Genomic DNA, 22,936 nt, shown 5'->3' on the forward strand with positions numbered 1-22,936 from the left:
TAATATATAATAATATATATAATTAATTATATATTATATTATATTCTTGTGCATAGTTGACTTGTAATTTTTGGTCCGTTGAGTCGCGCGCTGAAAGTTGGTTCATGTCTCGGTTCTGGATTTTCGAACGCCTTTTCGTACGATTTAATATCTTGTACTTTGCGTTTCATGGCTTGTTCTCTTGTAATTTTTAGACGTTTCTCATCAATAATTTGAACCACTTGGATTGTACTTTGTACTTTTTAGCTTTTTGGTCATTTGCGTCTTCAATTCGTCGAATCTGTCTTTTGTCCTCACCTTTTATTATTTAAACGAATATAACTTGTAAATATAACAACTGCAACTAAAAGCTTGTAGCCAGTCGATTCCAAGCAAGCAATCAGAGTAAACAACTTATATCATGTTCGGTAATGAAATTGCCGCCAAAGAGAGGTATGAAATAACCCTGTTTATTAACCCTATCTTTGTATTTCATTTAGTATTTTTTTTTTTTTTTGGATTTATTTTGAATTTGATTAGGTTTTGATTAAAAGGTTAGGTTTTCCATTTAAACAATTCACTCATGTTTTTATTGATTGAGTTCTTTTTTTTTTTATTACTGTATTTGATTTCTATGAATATGTGTTTGTTGGGAGATTGATTAGGGTTAAGATTTATACAAGTATTAATATTAATATATTCGCGCATCGGGTGTTTGATTCAATGCCAATGAGAAAAAAGGCTTCTTAAATCATAACAAAGGCTTCTGGTTTATATCAGATAATGAACAGTTACCTAGATGGGTACCTTTAGATACTGAATTGTTAATTGTTAATAATAGCTGTTTAATTGGGTACTCATTGAGTTACTATTACGTATATGGGTACTAAAAATTCCAATGGCTATACGTGTGCAGCTTAATTTCCTGGCAAGAAATAATCAAATATTGAGCGCTTTGTATGTGTTTCCGCTAGATAAAGGGGCAATATTGATCCTAACAATATGTTAATTTTAGGTGTTTAGGTGTTATGTTGTTGTAATAACTAGCAAAAATTCGATGATTTTTTCATTACATATAATGAGATCAATGCTATTTATTTTTACCGGACTTGCTACGAGAAAGCCTTAATGAGGTATGCTTTTATTAATGTTGCTCTGTATGTTTAGTGTATGGAAATTAGTTGTCGATAATGCATCGATACTGCTAAACTCCCATTATTAACTTTCCTACTTATCAAATTGTTAAGTTTAATGTACCACTATAGTAGCTGTTAACAAGGTCCAAGTTACCGATTATGTGTTTGAGAACGGTGATGCAATTTCAGAAATAATAACCTACCTTTGTTAGCAGTTTTTCTAAGTGTTCATACTTCCATTACTTCATTGCAAACATAACTAATGAATTCTCTACAGTCCCAAAAATAGGTACTTAGGGCTACGTAATGAGTGAGCTAGAAAACGGAAAGCCATTCAGCGAAGTTGTTAAAGCTGTTATAGGGTTTGGATATACTGAACCAGGCTAAAATTTATTTGTAAGGCATGTCATTTTACTTAAGCTTACCTGCCAAAAATATCGGCTACTAAACATTTTTGTTATTCCCTTAAGGTTTGGTAAGAAATTTGTGCTTAAGAGAATGAATGTGAAATGAATATTGGTGAACAGAATCAATTGCTATAAAGGCATATGAATATATATATTGAAAATATCAGTTAGTTACTATGAAGACATATGAATGTAAAAGTTCTTCATTTCTACTTTTGCTTCATTACTGTAAAATTCGTTATCAACTATTATCAGTTAGGTAAATGTTGCAAGAAGGTTGATCTCTAATTAGTTGTCTATTGATCATCACAAATATTATTTATTTTACTCTGCTAGAGCAAGGTTTTCTAACAATATAATCATTTCGTATGTTTCCCGTGTTTATTAAATTATTTATTTTGAACAGGGCCGGATCATGTCAAGACTTCTTGGCTACCATATGGACATGAATAACATCTCGGTAGGTGCTTACATGAGCATGTTAATCTTTTATTTAATATATTAATGTTCTTCACGTGCAGCACTACGAACATGTCTTGTGGTATTCCTTGCTTATAGAGGTGGCAAAACAGTTGGGTCAGCTAACGGGCTGAAATGGGTTATGGTTGAAACGGGTTTTTTGTAACTTATAGTTCAGGTTGACTTGACTAGCAACTTATTTTGTCAAAAATTTAAAAACTAATACGGCGTAGTTAACAGTCAAATGCTATATGTTGAATCATCACAAAAACTATAATAACCCATACTAAAATAAATAAATGACATAATAAATTAATTAGAGACGATAAGTTATATATACATTAATTAGTGAAGTATCATATTAATTTAACATTACTAGTAATAGTTTAGTATTAGGAGTGGCTTTTAAGTCATTAATCATAAACTTTACAACAAATAAAGGTAATAACATAATACACAATTATAATTTAATTCATACAGGGAAGTCGATGATGGCTTTCGGTGATGGAGTGGGAATTTTAAGACAAAAGCAAGTAAAAGTAATAATATACAACTAAAATGGTAATGATATACTATTATTGTAGTGGCTAATCACTAACTTCAAGAGTCAAGAATTCATAGGATGTAGTCATTTAATAAATATATATATATATATATATATATATATATATATATATATATATATATATATATATATATTATAGCAGTAGGCCATCTCATCATCTTTGTCATGAATATATAACTCATTCACATTTTCAAAAAGAAAATAACAATGGAGAATATGTCAAAATAAAGAGAATATTGAGTTGGAGTGAACTTGAACAAACATCGTGCGATCAGTTTCGAGTTGAAATTACATAGCATTTTGAGGTAAGTTTCATCCTTATTTTAAGACTTTTAATTGTTATTAGTAGATGCATATAAGGTTAAATTGAGCCGAGAGTTTTATTATGATAATTAGCCATAAGGTTTAATTCCTAGCTTTGAAATCTATCATGTTTAACTATTACTTATAATGAAGACTTAAAAATTGTTATTAAAATTAGTTTGCCCATTAGATTAAGGTAAATCTTAGTTATGATAAATATTCGATTAGCGGTGCCTTATGAATTTATAGTCGGTTCGATGTAGGAAGGATTAATAGGCCAACCTATATATATATATATAGTTAATAACCAAAATGAGATTGATATGAACAATTTGTTTTGTTTATTTCTATCAAATACGAATAATAGATTATATAGAAATCTTGTATAAGTTAATTTGACAATTCTAAATTGAAGGCTTATTGAGGTTGTAGACTTAAAATTTTCCACCATAGAGTTAGATGGTTAAATCTCAGTACCACCATATTATATTTAAAATAGGTAACAAATTAATTATATAATGTTAAGAGAGTTAAATTTAATATAATTAAATTTGAAAGAATATAATTAAAGATGAGAACAATGTATCTATATGGGTTTGAGACATATTGTATTGAGAGACGAAAACTATGACAGATAAATAAAGATCCTAAAATTAGCAAATTGTTATATGTAGACATTGTGAAGAATTCAGGAGAATCTTATTAACATTGAAAGCTTTAGCTACTTATTCTGGTACGGATGTCCGTACTGTTTCTTTTAGCGTTATCTCATTTGATTATCCCGTTATTGAATTCATTATCATTTGTTTATTATGATTCTATCTATTTGACATGAACTAAATGAGATTTGATTTATGGTGAAAACATGTATTCGAAATAAAAATGATTTTTGAAAAACTCTGCGGCCTAATTTATTTCTAGCTCTCTTGATTCATTCAATTAGGTTCCATATGTACGGTGAACATAGTTTTGGTGTTGGTTGGTATGTTCACTGTACTACCATAGAACCCTAGTTTGTAGACAGGAGATAGGTATACTGAGTCAACTTCCTGTGGAGGTTACCACAAGGTGGTCATTGTGGTACCAATGACTTCACACTTACCGTGGCTGTGTGATTCGTCACGGTGTCTCCACTTTATTATATTTGCTCGTAGGAGAGCGTTTGGTTTATTTGGGAGGCGTATGGATGCATCCTAGGATATGATATGTTATGATATGGTTATGTAGACGGTCGTGTGATGTAGTGCCATACACACCTTCCGATTAGGGTGATACTTGGACTCACGACCAGTGCGTGATTGTGATATGTGATATGTTCTGGCACCGGTGTGTGCGATACTGATATTATGTTCTGTTAGGTGTACTCGGTATGGACTGACCCTTCTTTACTCTGGCTTTTATTTTTATACTCTGGTGTTATGGTGATACTCGATGGAGATTTTGAAATTAAAAATATAAATTATTTTTAATCCTTTCACTTTTGTATCTTAAATCATTATTACTGCTATTGTTATCATCATCCGCGCACTGAGCAATTAGCTCAGCCGCATTTTCTTTTCCTGCGGCAGGTAATCAGGGTAACATGGGATGAGTGAGAGAGTTCAAGACATGATGTTGGCCTAGAGACCTACCTATCTATTTTATAGCTGGACTTGTTTGTGGTTTGAAAAATAATCGATTGAAGATATATTCATGTGTGTATTTCAGACATTCGTTATTGGTGTGACGTTATTATTATGTATTTAATTATGGATTGAAAATGTTAATAATAAATGTGACCTTCCATTCCTTGTTTGGATCGGGGTGTTACAACTAATGGTATCAGAGCCTAGGTTCCCTCTTGTAGTTGCCTTTAGGTTTGACCTGTGAGATTTGGGTAGATAATAGGACAGGATTATGCTTTTCTTATGTTGTACCCCACCGTATGCTAATATTTTTTTATCTGTGTCTAACTCTTTCGTTATAGATGCCTCCTCAAAAACGAAACCCTACCAATCGTAATAATGGAACGAATAATAATAATGGTGCACCAAACATCGACCCGACTATCTTAACGGCAGTGAACCAAGCTGTTGCTGCTGCTATTGCTCAGGTTGTTCCACAAGCCGTTGCTGCGGCAATTCAGACAAACTCAACGGTAAATAATGGTGGGGCTGGAGAAAATAACTCACTTGGTAATACTAATGGCGCAATTGGTACCTTACCTACGTATTAGTTACTAGAAAGATTCCAAAAACAAAAACCCGAGTCTTTTCGTGGGGGTAAAACACCTTTAGATGCTGAGAACTGGATTTCACATTTGGAGAAGATATTTGAAGTTCTAGATTGTACTGAAAATCAAAAAGTTCGCACGGCGACATATAAGTTGGAAGGGAATGCAAATCGATGGTGGCAAGCCGTGAAAGCAACAGAAGGAAATGGGTATATATAGGCCTTAGCATGGCGTGATTTTCTTGATGTGTTTTATAAACACTATTTTCCTATCGCCGACAGAGAAGCGTATAAAAGAGAGTACCTAAATATCCAGCAGAATCTTCAAGAGTCAATAAATGCCTTCATGGAACGTTTCATTAGAGTGGCGGGAATCGCTGGTAGTTCAGCTGGGACTGCAGAAGAACAAGCAGAAAAATTCAAATGGGCCTTACTCTACGAATACAGACATCCACTTATTAACACTAAGTTTTCCACTGTATCAGAAGTGGCTAATGCTGCCAAAAACCTGGAACTGGAACGAGCTGACTTTCTCTCGCATAAGGGTGTTGCTGGAAGGAAGAGAGATAGAAATGATAACTATTACGGATCGGGTTCCGACCGTGAAGTTAAGTCTCAGTCAGGGCATCGTGATAATGAGAATAGATCTCGTGGGAGCTAGTTTGGACAGTCTCAAGGTGACCGATCTTATCAGAACAGGGGTAATGGTACTAGTCAAGGAAAGTGGCAAACATCATAAATCTTATCAAAACCGGGGAAATAATCAGAGTCAAGTGAATCAAGGTTCGGGAAGGCGATCGGGTTCCGCTAATAGAAACAACCCAAACCTGATTCCTCTTCCAGTATGCCCAACATGTGGGAATAATCATCAGGGAAGGCCTTGTTACAAAGAAACGGGTGCATGCTTCAAATGTGGTAAGCATGGACATTTCGCCAGGGATTGTACTTCTCAAATGAATACAAATCAGAAGAATGGGGGAAATGATCAGGGCACTACCAAAGGAAGAGTATTCACTATGACTGCACATCAGGCAGCACAAAATCAAGGTACCGTTTCTGGCACTCTTACTTTAAATGGTGCTAAGGCTCATGTCTTATTTGATACTGGTGCTACTCATTCTGTTATATCGTTAACATTTGCTAAACGTGTCAATTTGTCTCCTTCTGTGTTACATCCACCTGTTTGTATTTCTACCCCTTTGAGAAATTTCGTGACTATTACATGTGTGTACCTTGATTGTCCTATATCGGTTAATAATAATATTCTCCACGCTCAATTACTTCCTATGGAGATGCATGACTTCGATATTATCTTGGGAATGGATTGGTTGTCTCCACATCATGCTCATGTCGACTGTTATGGTAAACGAATTATATTCAGAGATGATTCTAAACCAGAGTTTGTGTATCAAGGAACTTCACCAAGTGGGCTCGTGAAAGTTATCTCTGTTATGAAGGCAAGGAAACTAATACGTAGTGGTTGTGACGGGTATCTGGCAGCTATCCATGATGAATCAAAGAAAGAATTCAACATTGACGATCTTCCAGTAGTTAAAGAATTCACAGATGTATTTCCAGAGGAACTACCGGGATTGCCACCAGACAGAGAGGTTGAATTTACAATTGACCTTATTCCAGGTGCAGAGCCAATCTCTAAAACACCTTATCGAATGGCACCTTTAGAGTTGCTGGAATTAAAAGAGCAGCTACAAGAATTGTTAGATCGGGAATTCATAAGGCCAAGTGTATCGCCATGGGGTGCTCCTGTCCTATTTGTGAAAAAGAAGGATGGGTCTATGAGGTTATGCATTGACTACAGAGAACTAAACCGAGTTACTATCAGAAACAGATATCCTCTACCTCGTATAGATGACTTGTTTGACCAGCTTCAGGGAGCCAAGTACTTCTCAAAGATTGATTTGAGATCAGGTTATCATCAGTTACGGGTGAAATCAGATGATATTCCGAAGATGGCATTTCGTACTCGTTATGGTCATTACAAATTCTTGGTGATGCCATTCGGTTTGACGAACGCTCCGGCTGTATTTATGGATTTAATGAATCGTGTCTTTCATGATTATCTTGATAAAAATGTTATAGTCTTCATTGATGACATTTTGGTTTACTCGAAGTCAAAGGAAGAGCATGAAGAGCACCTTCGTATCGTATTGGGAATCCTTCGAGAGAAAAAGTTATTTGCCAAATTTTCTAAATGTGAATTTTGGTTGCAGCTCATTTCCTTTCTCGGACATGTGGTATCTGGGAATGGGATTGAAGTTGATCCTGCAAAGGTTGAGGCTATTACAAATTGGCCAAGACCAAGCTCAGTCATGGAAGTAAGAAGTTTCTTGGGTTTGGCTGGCTACTATCGTCGCTTTGTTGAGGGCTTTTCAACCTTAGCCTTACCCTTAACACAGCTGATCAAAAAAGGGGTGAAGTTTGAATGGAATGAAGAACGCGAGAAGTGTTTTGAAGAGTTGAAAAAGAGATTAGTTACCGCACCAATCCTTACTGTGCCAGAAGGGACCGGTGGCTTTCAGATTTATAGTGATGCTTCTAATAAAGGTTTGGGGTGTGTTCTTATGCAACACGGGAAAGTAATCGCCTATGCTTCGAGGCAATTAAAACCATATGAGAAGAACTACCCTACACACGATTTGGAACTTGCAGCAGTTGTGTTTGCTCTTAAGATTTGGAGGCACTATTTGTATGGTGAGACTTGTGATATCTTTATTGATCATAAAAGTCTTAAGTACATTTTCACAAAGAAGGAACTTAACATGAGACAGAGGAGGTGGTTAGAGCTCTTAAAGGATTACGATGCTAACATTCAGTATCATCCTGGAAAAGCAAATGTTGTTGCTGATGCCCTGAGTAGAAAGAGCTCAGGTAATATAGCGTATCTTATTACACAACCAAAGATCATATCTGACCTAGAGCGCCTTGAGGTAGAGATATACACTAAACCGACAAGTGGAATCATAGCTCAATTGTCAGTTGAACCTACTTTGGTGGTCCGAATTAAAGAAGCTCAAAAGGAAGATGGTGAGTTGTGGGCTATTATGCAAAACCTAGGGAACGGCAAGCAACATGAGTTCCGGGTGGATGAGCATGATGTTGTTTGGCAAGGTGACAGATTATGTGTTCCTAATGATATTGAAATTCGAGAAGCATTATTGACAGAAGCTCATAGTTCCCCATTTTCTATTCACCCGGGTTCTGTAAAGATGTACCGGGATTTGAAGAAGAATTTTTGGTGGAATGGAATGAAGAGAGACGTGGCAGAATTTGTAGCAAAATGTCTTACATGTCAGCAAGTAAAGATAGAGCATCAGAAGGCTAGTGGTTTATTACAACAGCTCGATATTCCCGTATGGGAGTGGGATGACATTACCATGGATTTAGTGACGGGTCTGCCAAAGACATTTAAGAAGAATGATGCCATCTGGGTTGTAGTGGATCGTCTTACGAAATCCGCTCACTTTTTGCCTATTCGCGGGACGTACTCTGCTAGTCAGTTAGCTGAAATTTTTCAGAAAGAGATTGTCAGACTTCATGGCACGCCGGTGTCAATTGTTTCAGATAGGGACCCTCGATTCACCTCGCAATTTTGGAAGGGATTTCAGAAAGCTTTTGGCACGAAGTTGAAGTACAGCACCGCATTTCACCCACAGACAGATGGTCAGTCAGAAAAGACCATTCAAACTTTAGAAGATATGTTGAGGGCATGTGCCTTGGAATGGACAGGAAACTGGGACGATTATATTTGCTTGGTTGAATTTGCTTATAATAACAGCTGGCATGCAAGTATCGATATGGCACCTTATGAAATGTTGTATGGACGAAAATGTCGAGTCCCAATTTGTTGGAACGAACCCGGTGAGAAAGTAATTGAAGGACCCGAGCTAATACGAATTACTAATGAAAAAGTCGAAGTGGCGAAAGAAAAGTTGAAAGAAGCCCGCACACGTCAGAAAAGTTATGCCAATAAGCATCGGAGAGATCTCGAGTTTAAAGTTGGTGAGCACGTTTTTCTTAAAGTTTCTCCTTTTAAGGGTGTTTATCGTTTTGGCCTTAAAGGAAAACTTAGCTCGAGATTCATTGGTCCTTTTGAGATCTTGGAAAGAGTTGGAGAGGTCTCATATCGTCTGGCGCTACCCCCAGCATTGTCTCATGTCCATAACGTGTTTCATGTGTCTACTTTACGAGGCTACAACTACTCTCCGCTCCACGTAGTACAATACCCACTCCATAAGATTCGTGAAGATCTCTCGTGTGAAGAGGAAGCTCAAGAAATCCTAGCTCGCGAAGAACGAGTACTACGACATAAAACAATCCCTTATGTTAAAGTATTGTGGAAGAATCACTCGGAGCGGGAAGCAACATGGGAACTTGAGGAGTCTATTCGTGAGCGATACCCTTCTCTATTCGTCTAAGGTTAGATCTAGTTTTCGTTACTTTTCGGGCACAAATAATAACTTTTGTATTTTGATTTCGAGGACGAAATCATTTTTAGGAGGATATGTTATAATAACCGGAAATAAATGCTAACATAGTTAACTTAACGTTTTTGATTTCGGGGACGAAATCCTTTTAAGGGGGGGTGTGTTATAATAACCCATACTAAAATAAATAAATGACATAATAAATTAATTAGAGACGATAAGTTATATATACATTAATTAGTGAAGTATCATATTAATTTAACATTACTAGTAATAGTTTAGTATTAGGGGTGGCTTTTAAGTCATTAGTCATAAACTTTACAACAAATAAAGGTAATAACATAATACACAATTATAATTTAATTCATAAAGGGAAGTCGATGATGGCTTTCGGTGATGGAGTGGGAATTTTAAGACAAAAGCAAGTAAAAGTAATAATATACAACTAAAATGGTAATGATATACTATTATTGTAGTGGCTAATCACTAACTTCAAGAGTCAAGAATTCATAGGATGTAGTCATTTAATAAATAAATATATATATATATATATATATATACATATATATATATATATATATATATATATATATATATATATATATATATATATATATATATATATATATATATATATATAGCAGTAGGCCATCTCATCATCTTTGTCATGAATATATAACTCATTCACATTTTCAAAAAGAAAATAACAATGGAGAATATGTCAAAATAAAGAGAATATTGAGTTGGAGTGAACTTGAACAAACATCGTGCGATCAGTTTCGAGTTGAAATTACATAGCATTTTGAGGTAAGTTTCATCCTTATTTTAAGACTTTTAATTGTTATTAGTAGATGCATATAAGGTTAAATTGAGCCGAGAGTTTTATTATGATAATTAGCCATAAGGTTTAATTCCTAGCTTTGAAATCTATCATGTTTAACTATTACTTATAATGAAGACTTAAAAATTGTTATTAAAATTAGTTTGCCCATTAGATTAAGGTAAATCTTAGTTATGATAAATATTCGATTAGCGGTGCCTTATGAATTTATAGTCGGTTCGATGTAGGAAGGATTAATAGGCCAACCTATATATATATATATAGTTAATAACCAAAATGAGATTGATATGAACAATTTGTTTTGTTTATTTCTATCAAATACGAATAATAGATTATATAGAAATCTTGTATAAGTTAATTTGACAATTCTAAATTGAAGGCTTATTGAGGTTGTAGACTTAAAATTTTCCACCATAGAGTTAGATGGTTAAATCTCAGTACCACCATATTATATTTAAAATAGGTAACAAATTAATTATATAATGTTAAGAGAGTTAAATTTAATATAATTAAATTTGAAAGAATATAATTAAAGATGAGAACAATGTATCTATATGGGTTTGAGACATATTGTATTGAGAGACGAAAACTATGACAGATAAATAAAGATCCTAAAATTAGCAAATTGTTATATGTAGACATTGTGAAGAATTCAGGAGAATCTTATTAACATTGAAAGCTTTAGCTACTTATTCAGGTACGGATGTCCGTACTGTTTCTTTTAGCGTTATCTCATTTGATTATCCCGTTATTGAATTCATTATCATTTGTTTATTATGATTCTATCTATTTGACATGAACTAAATGAGATTTGATTTATGGTGAAAACATGTATTCGAAATAAAAATGATTTTTGAAAAACTCTGCGGCCTAATTTATTTCTAGCTCTCTTGATTCATTCAATTAGGTTCCATATGTACGGTGAACATAGTTTTGGTGTTGGTTGGTATGTTCACTGTACTACCATAGAACCCTAGTTTGTAGACAGGAGATAGGTATACCGAGTCAACTTCCTGTGGAGGTTACCACAGGGTGGTCATTGTGGTACCAATGACTTCACACTTACCGTGGCTGTGTGATTCGTCACGGCGTCTCCACTTTATTATATTTGCTCGTGGGAGAGCGTTTGGTTTATTTGGGAGGCGTATGGATGCATCCTAGGATATGATATGGTTATGTAGACGGTCGTGTGATGTAGTGCCATACACACCTTCCGATTAGGGTGATACCTTGGACTCACGACCAGTGCGTGATTGTGATATGTGATATGTTCTGGCACCGGTGTGTGCGATACTGATATTATGTTCTGTTAGGTGTACTCGGTATGGACTGACCCTTCTTTACTCTGGCTTTTATTTTTATACTCTGGTGTTATGGTGATACTCGATGGAGATTTTGAAATTAAAAATATAAATTATTTTTAATCCTTTCACTTTTGTATCTTAAATCATTATTACTGCTATTGTTATCATCATCCGCGCACTGAGCAATTAACTCAGCCGCATTTTCTTTTCCTGCGGCAGGTAATCAGGGCAACATGGGATGAGTGAGAGAGTTCAAGACATGATGTTGGCCTAGAGACCTACCTATCTATTTTATAGCTGGACTTGTTTGTGGTTTGAAAAATAATCGATTGAAGATATATTCATGTGTGTATTTCAGACATTCGTTATTGGTGTGACGTTATTATTATGTATTTAATTATGGATTGAAAATGTTAATAATAAATGTGACTTTCCGTTCCTTGTTTGGATCGGGGTGTTACAAAAACCAGTTTAAACTTTCACTCATCAAACTCCTTACACAAAAACTACCCAACCCAACCCAACCCAACTAATTAGATGATTTTTATTATCTTATGATCATTGTGAAAATGCACGTCCAAATACCTGTTATTTGAATCTAGAAATTCAGAAGAGCGATTATAGTCATTTTTTATTTTTTTATCATGAAAGTCTCGTGTGATAACACGACCCAATCTAAACAATAAATAACTAAAAGTTTAATTGCGAACTTTATTATAGAGTTTTTGATATCTTGAAGAGACCAAGTTACCAAACTTAAAATTTTGATACCCACTTTCCCGCCTCAAACCACCATTTTATCGTGCATATATGTGAATTTGGTATTGCTGATCCATAGGCAGAAAGGAACAAACGTAAGGCTCGGATGCAAGAAGCCAACCGCAAGAGGAAAATTTTAAGGATAGAACGAAAAATGGTTGCAGTTGCCAAGGACAGAGAATGGGCCGAAAGACCGTAAGAGTTGCAGCAGCTCGAGGAAAACAAAAAGCATTCGGCCATGACTCATTTCCAGATGATTTGGGTTTGTTGCAATAACTGTCCTATTTAGAATGCTAGCCTCTAGATTTATACTGCTAGAATGTTTTCTTATAACGTTTTGTCTCTCCCTTTTAGCTTGCTTATTAACAACTAATTTATAACCCGCGCATTCGCGGGTATTTTATCATACAAGATTCTAAAAATATATAAATATATTCTTAATAAGTAATTTATGTTAATAGTATATAAGTAAACTAATAGCAGTACAATATATGTGAATAATAAATCGGCAAATATCAAAAACATTAAAAAATTTATATATGGCCATTTTTTTTATCCCACATGTGACTTAACATTTTTCTGATTTTTTTTTTTTTTTTTTTTTTTTTTTTTTTTAAGAGAATGAAATACATCACCAATAGTTTCTAAAAACTATAAATTTAACCCTAAACTAAACTCATCACTAAAATCATGGTACAAGCTAATTAAGATAGAAACTTGTAATTTGCTAGTTTCAATAACAGAAACAAATGATATCATAAAAATCTTGTATCCTACATCATCTTCAATTCTTCATGAATCAAGTAGAAAATGTTAAGAGTTGTTTTCACCTGCAACCCAATACTGTTTTACAGCAAACAATATCTTCTCTGTAACAAGAGTCCCATCTTCATGATTCACCATTTTTGTGTTCCATCTCATCCCAGAAACAATACTTTTCACCTTGAGTACTTCTTTTTCACTATCGCGTATTATAACAGTACCTTCAGGACGTAAAATTCTGTCCATTTCTAAAAGAATGTCCTTGTAACTACACTTGTTTTTGTATAAGCTGAAAAGACAGTTGGCGTGGATTAGGTCATACGTCCTTGGGTAAGTCGAAAACGCTTCACACCAGTCATGATAGATGCCGATAAGACCTCGCTAAAAAACCACACCAAGAGTGTCTTTCTTAGCTATCGTTGGCATCACATTCATAACCCACGACTTAGGTGACTCAATTGCAGCAGCAAAACCACCAAGACCCGCATTCATATTTCATATCGATAATATTACGATGCCGCCCCGAGTCAATAATCTTATTCACTCTCTTATAAGCATTTAAATGCTTTTGCCACAATTTGTATCCTCTTGAAATTTCTCAACCAAAATCCCAGGAACCGACCCGCTACTGATCCATGGAGGAACATCATTAAGCCTCTTGGGAAACGGTTTCAAGTCACCACCCGAAACATCATCTGCACCGTTTGTTCGGGATAATCTGAAATTATAGTATACACAAAAGACGATTTAACCCAACTTGGTTTGATAAATGTGTTGAGTATATCAACCCAACCCAAGCCCTTTTAATCGCACACAACTCAAGTAACCCATTTATCTAATAAAATTTAACATACTTCGGTTTCATTCTCAGCCAAATGAGTCAATCGGTTCAATCTTTTCAAGCTGGTTACTTGCAATAATCGCCCATTTGCCCGCTTGTTTCACCTACACATTTAACAACATAATGATAACCAAATTTGCTGTCACAAACGTTATTCATAAAATAGCATGTACATCATCACAGTAATATATAATCCCATTCTGCTGTTCAGAAATATATATATAAATTGAAATATATATAATCCAAATGCAAACAGTCCCTGAATACAAACATAATAACACTCTATATAGATCACACTTTCTATATAGTCACTGTGACCCATATTAAAAAACATGGGTGCTAAATTGACCCATTTTTAAATAACCAATAATTACTCAATAAAATCTCAATTTTTCAGCAACTCATGAAACCCAATGAAAAAAAGATAAATACAATTAATTTAATAACCAAAACGAATCAGATTCATAAACAACAACACTCACCTTTAATCATGATTACTGCATTTTCAGAATAGTTGATTGTATCATCTTTTCACAAATCCGGTCGTTACCTTAAGAAACCCTAATTTGTTAGCAATGATTTGTACAGCAGATTTACTATGAAATAAATAAAATTCAACCATATAATATCATGAACAATTAATCAATCAAATTTACACAAATCAGAATTCAGTTAAGGATTCGTGAACATCATTACCTTATTACAGCGTTAAAAACAACCGGAAGAAACCATATGCGTTCGACATCAGACACTTTATCCTATTATCGTTTGTAACCGCCCTAAATTTCGTAACCGCTGATTTTCAAAACTCTAATTTCGTAACCCTAATAATCATTGAAATCGATAATCCTGAAGGTATTAGTATGTGCAACCGACAAACATGAAGATGAGGATGCCGGTAGAATTTTATTTTTTATTTGTATTATTAAGGGCATGAATGTAATAAAGCAAGGTAACTGCGGCTGATCAACGTAAATGATATGTATCAATTACAAATCGAATCAAATACGTCTCAGACAATGAAGAACCCTAATTTGATATTGGAAACCTTCGTCATGGTTTCTGGTACGTATCAAATACTACTTTGGAACCCTAATAAAAAATACGTATCAATTACGTAGAACCCTAATTTTGGAGGTCTATTTTGATTTTTGAAGATTAATACTGCTTTTGTTTAGAGGTTCTATGAGCGTAGGTCGTTTACAGAGAAGAGAGAAGGTGTTTTGTGATGGTGAGAGTATGAACAACAAATAAGGCGACGTGTTTCCCTAGTTTTGGAGCGGTTTTCTTAAGGGTATGAGGGTAATTAGGAGGCTAAATTGTCTTTTCTTTTAGAATCCTAAACGACGACAACAGTGTTTTAAATGGTGGAGATTAAATAGGCTTAAACTAATCCAATGGCTCTAATTATGCCATGTAGACTTTTTTAAATTTTGTTGACATCATTTTAGTTTTCTAATTAAAGATAAAAGAAATAACAAAATAATAATTCATTTAAATATCATAACTTCCATTATCTATAACATAACCTCCACGTCAAACACTGTTGCAGTTTTTGCTGCTCTGAGTGTGGTTGCTATTTGCCTTTATATATTTGTTGTTACAGCTTTGTAATTCGTTTTTCATTTTAAGACCCGGGATAAAAAAATTTTTTTGAAAGACAATAATATTATAAATAAAATAGGACTAGTAAGAAGCTAGTAGTTACAATGCTAAACGATAACTCGACAAATACGACCAATACAACCTCAAATGATACACAGATCAGGAGTCACATATGCCATCATGTGAAAATGTGGAACAAATAAATGGCAAATGATTAGAATAGAATAGTCATAACAACAAACGGCAAACATGAACCAATGGCTAGATTGGTTTGGCTTTCATGTGTCAAAAAGTAGTTATGGAAACATGACATGTTACAAATGGTGACATGTTACAAAATGCAAATTATTAGTGCAACTATTATATTTCAGAATATGAAAACAAAAGGTCTAGAAGCTCTCCTGGTGCCATCTAAATGTAAAGCATGATAGATTGTTTATGCCAAATTCGAAATATTCCATATACAATAAAGTGTGCTGTGTGCAGGTCAGTAATTATACTATACTATATATCTAAAAGATATAGTCCAAATAAATAGTAAACTTTAGAAGCTTCACGAATTTACACCAAACTTTTTATTTTTTATAATTCAACCACACCCTTTCTAATAGTTACCTCCATGGTTTTTATAAACTTAACACAAACTTTTCAAATTTTATAATTTAACTACCAAACTTCTCATTCATTATAAATCGCCCACACAATTTTCACTAACTACTCACTAGTATTAATATTATTAATATTATTACTATTATTATTATCAAATCAATCACATAGTTTTTCCACTTTATTATTGATTAGCTTTTTTCTCTCATTACAAATTAACCATGTAACTCATTTTTTAATAACTGTTTTATTAAATACTTTGTACCAATCGTTGATGTACATCTCACTTTATTGATTGAGCATTTGGGTCTTTTCTCTCGACAAGACGAAAACTAAAACAAAAAATGATGAATAATTACTTTCACGCTTAATACAAATCAATCACATAACTATTTTGGGTTCTTCCTCGACAAAACGAAAAATAAAACAAAAAAAAATGATAAATAGTTACTTTCTCAATAATTAGCTATGTAAGGGTGAAGAACCGGCGCAAAGGCAGGTCGCCCAACTAGTATATTCTAAAAGGCATATGGGAAATGAATAGTACTCATGGATATTTTCGACTTTTGGCCTTTTTTTTCCCTTTTCAAATTCAACCACAAACACCCCCACACTTTATCCAAAAAATTAAATCCACCCCCCAAACAGGGGGGTAAAGTGTCAATTAACCATTCTCATAAAAAATCTTAAACAAACTCCACCCAAATATTCAACGGGCCATATCTTCGCACTCGCAACGAGTTATTTTTCCGGCACCGTCGTTAAACTCGAAATAATTTTAGGAACAGTATGTCACTAGCTATACGCAAAACGGACGTTTTTTTAAAAACCCCAAATATTTGGGGTACTTTTCATACACGTTAATTCTTCGTTAAATTTTTAAAAGTCGAAAACTCCATAACGAAATGCGGATATGCACATATATTGTTAACTTTAAATAACATTTAAATATTTCACGGGTTATACCTTTTAGTTCGACTCGAGTTGCGCTTCAACGACATCATTGTTAGCCACAAAAAAAATTTACAAACTAAACGCAATAAAATACATTAAAAACCGAACCCCCGGCGCGAAGCGAGGGTTCGAACACTAGTTATATACCTATATCTAAAAGGCAAAACCCAAATGAATAGTACTATTTCTTTTTTCACTTTTCGCAAACTCAACCCCCCAACTTTTATTAAAATACAAATCGAACCCCCACTTTATACTCTTATTATATACCTATATCTAAAAGGCAAAGGACAAATGAATAGTACTATTCCTTTTTTCACTTTTCGCAAACTCAACCCCCCAACTTTTATTAAAATCATCATATCGCACCTCACTTTACACTCTTATTAAAATACAAATCGCACCCCCACTTTATACGTATATTTTTTCCCAAATTTCACAAACTTAAACCCCTAACTTTTATTAAAATACAAATCGAACTCCCACTTTACTAACTTTTTTTTTTTTTACTAATACTCAATTTTCACAAACTTAACCCCCTAACTTTTATTAAAATAGAAATCGAACTCCCACTTTATACGTATATTTTTTTTAAATTTCACAAACTTAACCCCCTAACTTTTATTAAAATACAAATCGAACCCCCACTTTACTAACTTTTTTTTTAAATAAAACCCGAACGCTAAAAGAGGCAACTTTCACAAAAGGAACAACCCTTCAATGTTAGATGTCGAAAAAAATTCTTTTTTACAAAATAGATCAAGACTTTTTTTTTAACTCGCATTCAAAACGGAGCCCCCGGCGCGAAGCGAGGGCTCCACATCTAGTATATATCTAAAAGACATTGGATAAATGAATAGTGAAGTTTCTATGCTTCACAAATTCACCCCAAACTTTTTATTTTTTTACAACTCAAACACACTCTTCACAATAGTTAACTTTATACCTTTTATAAACTTACCACAGACTTTTCGCATTTTATAACTTAACCATTAAAACCGTTAAACATCATCTATATATGTAAAAGACATTGGATAAATGAATAGAAAAGTTTCTAAGCTTCACAAACTCACCCCAAACTTTTTATTTTTAATAACTCAAACACACTATTCACAACAGTTAACTTTATACCTTTTATAAACTTACCACAAACTTTTCGCATTTTATAATTTAACCATTAAAACCGTTAAACACTAAATAATTTTACGAACTAAACGCAAATCGTAACTTCTTTATTTTCCATAAAACCCCCAACAAATCTACCTAAATTTTTAACCGCCTTTAAATTTTCGTATGACTCGGTATAGGTTTAACCGACATAACCGGTAAACACAAAAAAAAAAAATTACGAACAAAACACATCAAACTATATCCGAAAACGAAGCCCCGACGCGAAGCGAGGGCTCCTCCACTAGTTAGACCTAAATGAGGAGTGTCATCTCTATTTCTAACAATTAATGACGAAATCTTGGGAATTTAATATTAAATCCAAAATTGTAGTAAATTCATTCTATTTACAAATATTACTGAATATACCACTATATTAGAGGATTATATACATAATAGTTAAGAGTTATAGTGGTTTTGGCCAATCTTTCAAAAAGGGTTATCCAAGTCACTGTAAAAAAAATTATTTCAATCTACATAATCTTAGAAAGTAAGCATGCTAGCAAATGCATAATGCAGGGTTAGAGTAATCACTAGTATTTACGGGGCGGGTGGGGGTTTATCAACTAATGCGGCTGCTGCAAGTTCTATTACAGGTGCAACCACGTGGGAAAACATCGTAAAAGTTGGGAAAGTTTCGGCAGATCTTGGATTTGATTTTGCAGGTTCATTCGTAAAACAGTTAGGTGATGGGTCAGCAACCAGGTTTTGGCTGGACTCTTGGGCCGGTCCATCTAATCTAAAATCAAGTTTCAGCAGGTTATTTGCATTAGAATCAAGAAAAGCGGTGATGGTCTGTGACAGGCTGCCGAACAGAAACATCGCAGGCGATCAAGGTTTCACCTGGGAATGGATTCGTGAGATTCGGGGTAGGGCTGTTTCAGATTTGAATGCTCTAATCGCCATGATCAGCGGGTTTTCAACTAGGGAGGATATAGAAGATCGGTGGGAATGGAGTTTAGATTCGAACGGGCAATTCACAACAAAAAGAATGGCGCAATTAGTGGATGAAAAACACCTTCGGTACACAATTTCAGTGGGGACGCAGCGTAACAGGTTTGTCCCACAAAAAGTATGGATTTTCGTTTGGAGATCGGCACTCAAAAGAATCCCGGTAAAAGAAGAACTTGACAAACGCATGATTGATCTAGACTCGGTGCTATGTCCATTGTGCAAGTGTGAGATCGAATCGGTAGATCACATTATGTTCAAGTGTGTAAAGGTTATGGGCATTTGGGATCTTATTCAAAGATGGTGGAATATCTCGAGCCTTAAGTTCAGCAGTCTCTCGGAGGTTTTCGACGACACAACGGACATTGCAAATGGTAACGTTCATGGTAAGAGTGTTTGGCAAGGAGTTAAGTGGATCGGGGCATACTCGATTTGGAAATCTAGGAACAATTCGGTGTTCTCAAGGAAGGAATGGAACGCATCACAAGTCTTCTCTAGCGTTCAATTGTCATCATTCGAATGGATTTCAAGAAGATCTAAAAAGCTCTCAATCGATTGGAGTCAATGGCTAATCAATCCGAGTTCCTATCTAAACAATCGATCCGGCATAGGCTAAAATCTAAATGTTTTTAGTAGATATTCAAATGTATATATTTGTATAGTCTAGGGACTCGATCGATCATCATCACTGTAATCCGAGTTTTATGTGTATAATACAAATTTTGCTTTTCAAAAAAAAAAAAAAAAAAAAAAAAAGGAAAAAAATTAGTTTATGCAACTCTTATAGTCATTATTGACACTATTTGTTTGCTTATGTAAAGATCATTAGTATTAAATTCAGCTAACAAATTTCATCGTCCATATCCCTAACATTAATATTTTGTTTCAACAAACACATACTATCAAAGTCAATAATATAAATATAAAATAATCACTTAAAACTATTACTTATATCATATTCTATTATATTTTACTCACAAAATTTATTCAATGAATGTAATTTATAATACAAACATTTTGTAACTATCAAGAATAACAAAAATTCTTTGTTACTATTGTTTGCTAATGGCAATAAATTTGAACTTATAGAATTGCAGGTGGTGAATTAAATTTATACTGCGACAAGATGATATGCTTACACTTTGGGAAGTTTAGTGGTGATCGAGATCAGTGCATTAATCCTGAAGGTCTTGCAAGTTTTCTAGGTTTTTTAGAATCACTCCCTGCCCAAAATATGGAACACGATCATGAATTTCATGGGCCCACCACTCATAACACAAGGTCTCTACTTAATACGAGTATTCCTTTTCTTGTTCTTATTTATTTTTAAATCATATTCTTATTAGTAGTTTGCAATTGATTCTATAGTTGTTTTTAGGTATATACTGAAAAAGAGATGTGATCGAGGGTCATATGGAGAAGTTTGGGAGGCTTTTCATTGGAATTATCTACAACGAGCCAATGATTCGGATACAAGTGTCAAAAACAACACTTTCTCATTTAATACCACTCATCTTGGTGGTGACGGTACAACTTCGCAAAGACGCACATCACTCACAGGGATATTAAACCTGGTGAGGACATATTCTTTTAAGCAGAAATGAAAATTATATATGTTTATTGTCTTCATAGAGGTCTATTTTTTACATTATTATATAACTGGTAAAATGATCAAAGTTCATAGTTCCGTATGTTACTGATCATGCATTTAGTCTTTTTCGTTCTTTTCGTTCATTGTTTGGTGATGCTTACACCGGAAAGCTCAAACATAGGCCGCAAAACACCACGATTTACGGCAAGCGTAAGCAAAAACTCATGAAAAAATGGCGTAGAGGTTTTGGGTTTTGGGTTTAGATTTAGGGTTTAGATTTAGGATTTAGGGTTTAGAGTTTAGGTTTAGGGTTATGGAGTTTAGGTTTGGGGTTTTGGGTTTAGATTTACGGTTTAAGGTTTAGTTTAGGGTTTAGGGTTTAGATTTAGGGTGTAAGGTTTTGGGTTTAGGGTTTATATTTTAGGGCTTAGGGTTTAGGGTTAGGGTTTAGGGTTTATATTTTAGGGCTTAGAGCTTAGGGTTAGGGATAGAGTTTTTAGGGTTTAGGTTAGGGTGTAGGGTTTATAGTTTAGGTTTATGGTTTTGAGTTTAGATTTTGGGTTTAGGGTTTAGGTTAGGGTTTTAGGTTTAGAGTTCAGGTTTAGGGTTAAGGGTTTAGGTTAGGGTTTAGGCTTTTTATTCTAGGTTTTAGATTTTAGGACTTATGGTTGTGGTTTAGTTTCTAGGGTGTAGGGTTTTGGGTTTAGATTTAGGGTTTGGGGTTTAGGTTTAGGGTTTAGATTCTAGGGTTTATGGTTTATATTTTAGGGTAAAGGGTTTAGGTTTAGATTTTTTATGGGTTAGGTTGGGGTGTAGGGTGTAGAGTTTAGGTTGAGGGTTTAGGGTTAGGGTCTAGAGTTTTCAGGGTTTAGGTTAGGGTTCAGGATTTAGGGTTAAGATTTAGGGTGTAGGGTTTACAGGTTAGGTTTAGGGTTTAGATTTAGCGTTTATGGTTTAGGTTTGGGTTTAGATGTAGAGGTTTGGGTTTAGATTTTAGGGTTTAGGTTTAGGGTTTAGGTTAGGGTTTAGATTCTAGGGTGTAGGGTTTTGGGTTTAGATTTGAATTTAGGGTTTAGGTTTAGGATTAGATTCTAGGGTTTATGGTTTATATTTTAGGGATTAGGGTTAGGGTTTAGTGTTTTTAGGGGTTAGGTTAGGGATTAGGGTTTAGGGTTTTGATTTAGGGTTTAGGGTTTTGATTTAGGGTTCAGGATTTAAATTTTAGGGTTTAGATTTTAGGGTTTAGGGTTTTGGGTTTAGATTTAGGGTTTAGATTTTAGGGCTTAGGGTTACAGTTTAGATCCAGGGTTTAGAGTTTAGGTTTAGGGTATAGGGTTTAGATTTAGGGTTTTGAGTTTAAATTAGAATTTAGAGTTTAGGGTTTACGCTTTAGGGTTCTCTTTAAAATCCATAATCCCATTTTGAAGTTGTGTAGTCAAGGGGAACAAAACACCTGTTCAGATTATCACTTATATTAAAGCATTCTCAATAATTTAAAATAAATTTCGATTAAATGAACATATATTTTGTAGCAATATCCTCCCAATATGTAAATTATTTAGTTGTAATTGTCCTATTTTAAGTTGTAATCGTTTATATTAAATAAGTGCGAAGACAAAAGGCGAAAACGACGATTTGAAGACGCAAACGTCCAAAAAGCTCAAATGTACAAGATACAATCCAAGTGGTTTAATTTATTGATAAGAAACGTCTAAAAATGACAAAAGTACTAGTTGCGGAACACAAAGTACAAGAAATTAAATTATACGAAAGGACGTTCGAAAATCTGGAACCGGGACATGAGTCTACTCTCAACGCGCGACGCAACGGTGCAAAAATTACAAGTCAACTATGCACAAAAATAAAATATAATATTTAAATAATTCTTAAAATTATTTATATATTATATTATTATTTAATAACGTCGACATGCAAAGATCCAAAATCATGTGAGCTGGAAATTCAAACTCCGCGACTCGCGGAGTTTGAATGGTAAAAGTGCCGCAACTCGCGGAGTTTGAAATTTCAGAAATGTCCTATAAATATCAAC

At 34.3% G+C, this 22,936-nt stretch overlaps 3 long non-coding RNA genes across 4 annotated transcripts; 2 read left to right on the forward strand and 1 right to left on the reverse strand.

Moving 5' to 3' along the window:
* The first annotated feature begins 2,723 nt into the window (after positions 1-2,723).
* LOC139864936 (uncharacterized) lies at positions 2,724-4,596 on the forward strand. Its single transcript, XR_011764546.1, has 3 exons — positions 2,724-2,851; positions 3,524-3,582; positions 4,418-4,596. It is a non-coding gene; the product is annotated as an uncharacterized lncRNA (long non-coding RNA).
* Positions 4,597-10,184: 5,588 nt separating this feature from the next.
* On the forward strand, positions 10,185-11,985 carry LOC139864942 (uncharacterized). Its single transcript, XR_011764549.1, has 3 exons — positions 10,185-10,312; positions 10,985-11,043; positions 11,870-11,985. It is a non-coding gene; the product is annotated as an uncharacterized lncRNA (long non-coding RNA).
* A 1,045-nt stretch (positions 11,986-13,030) lies between these two features.
* Positions 13,031-15,278, reverse strand: LOC139864951 (uncharacterized). 2 transcript variants are annotated; one of them, XR_011764555.1, is made up of 4 exons: positions 14,709-15,278; positions 14,495-14,562; positions 14,026-14,116; positions 13,031-13,889 (listed from the first exon to the last, which is right to left on the reverse strand). It is a non-coding gene; the product is annotated as an uncharacterized lncRNA (long non-coding RNA). The 2 variants fall into 2 exon arrangements; XR_011764554.1 differs by having other exon boundaries at positions 13,031-14,116.
* Between the last annotated feature and the right edge of the window lie 7,658 nt (positions 15,279-22,936).

This window comes from Rutidosis leptorrhynchoides, chromosome 1, assembly GCF_046630445.1.
Source record: "Rutidosis leptorrhynchoides isolate AG116_Rl617_1_P2 chromosome 1, CSIRO_AGI_Rlap_v1, whole genome shotgun sequence".
Classification (NCBI taxonomy): domain Eukaryota; kingdom Viridiplantae; phylum Streptophyta; class Magnoliopsida; order Asterales; family Asteraceae; genus Rutidosis; species Rutidosis leptorrhynchoides.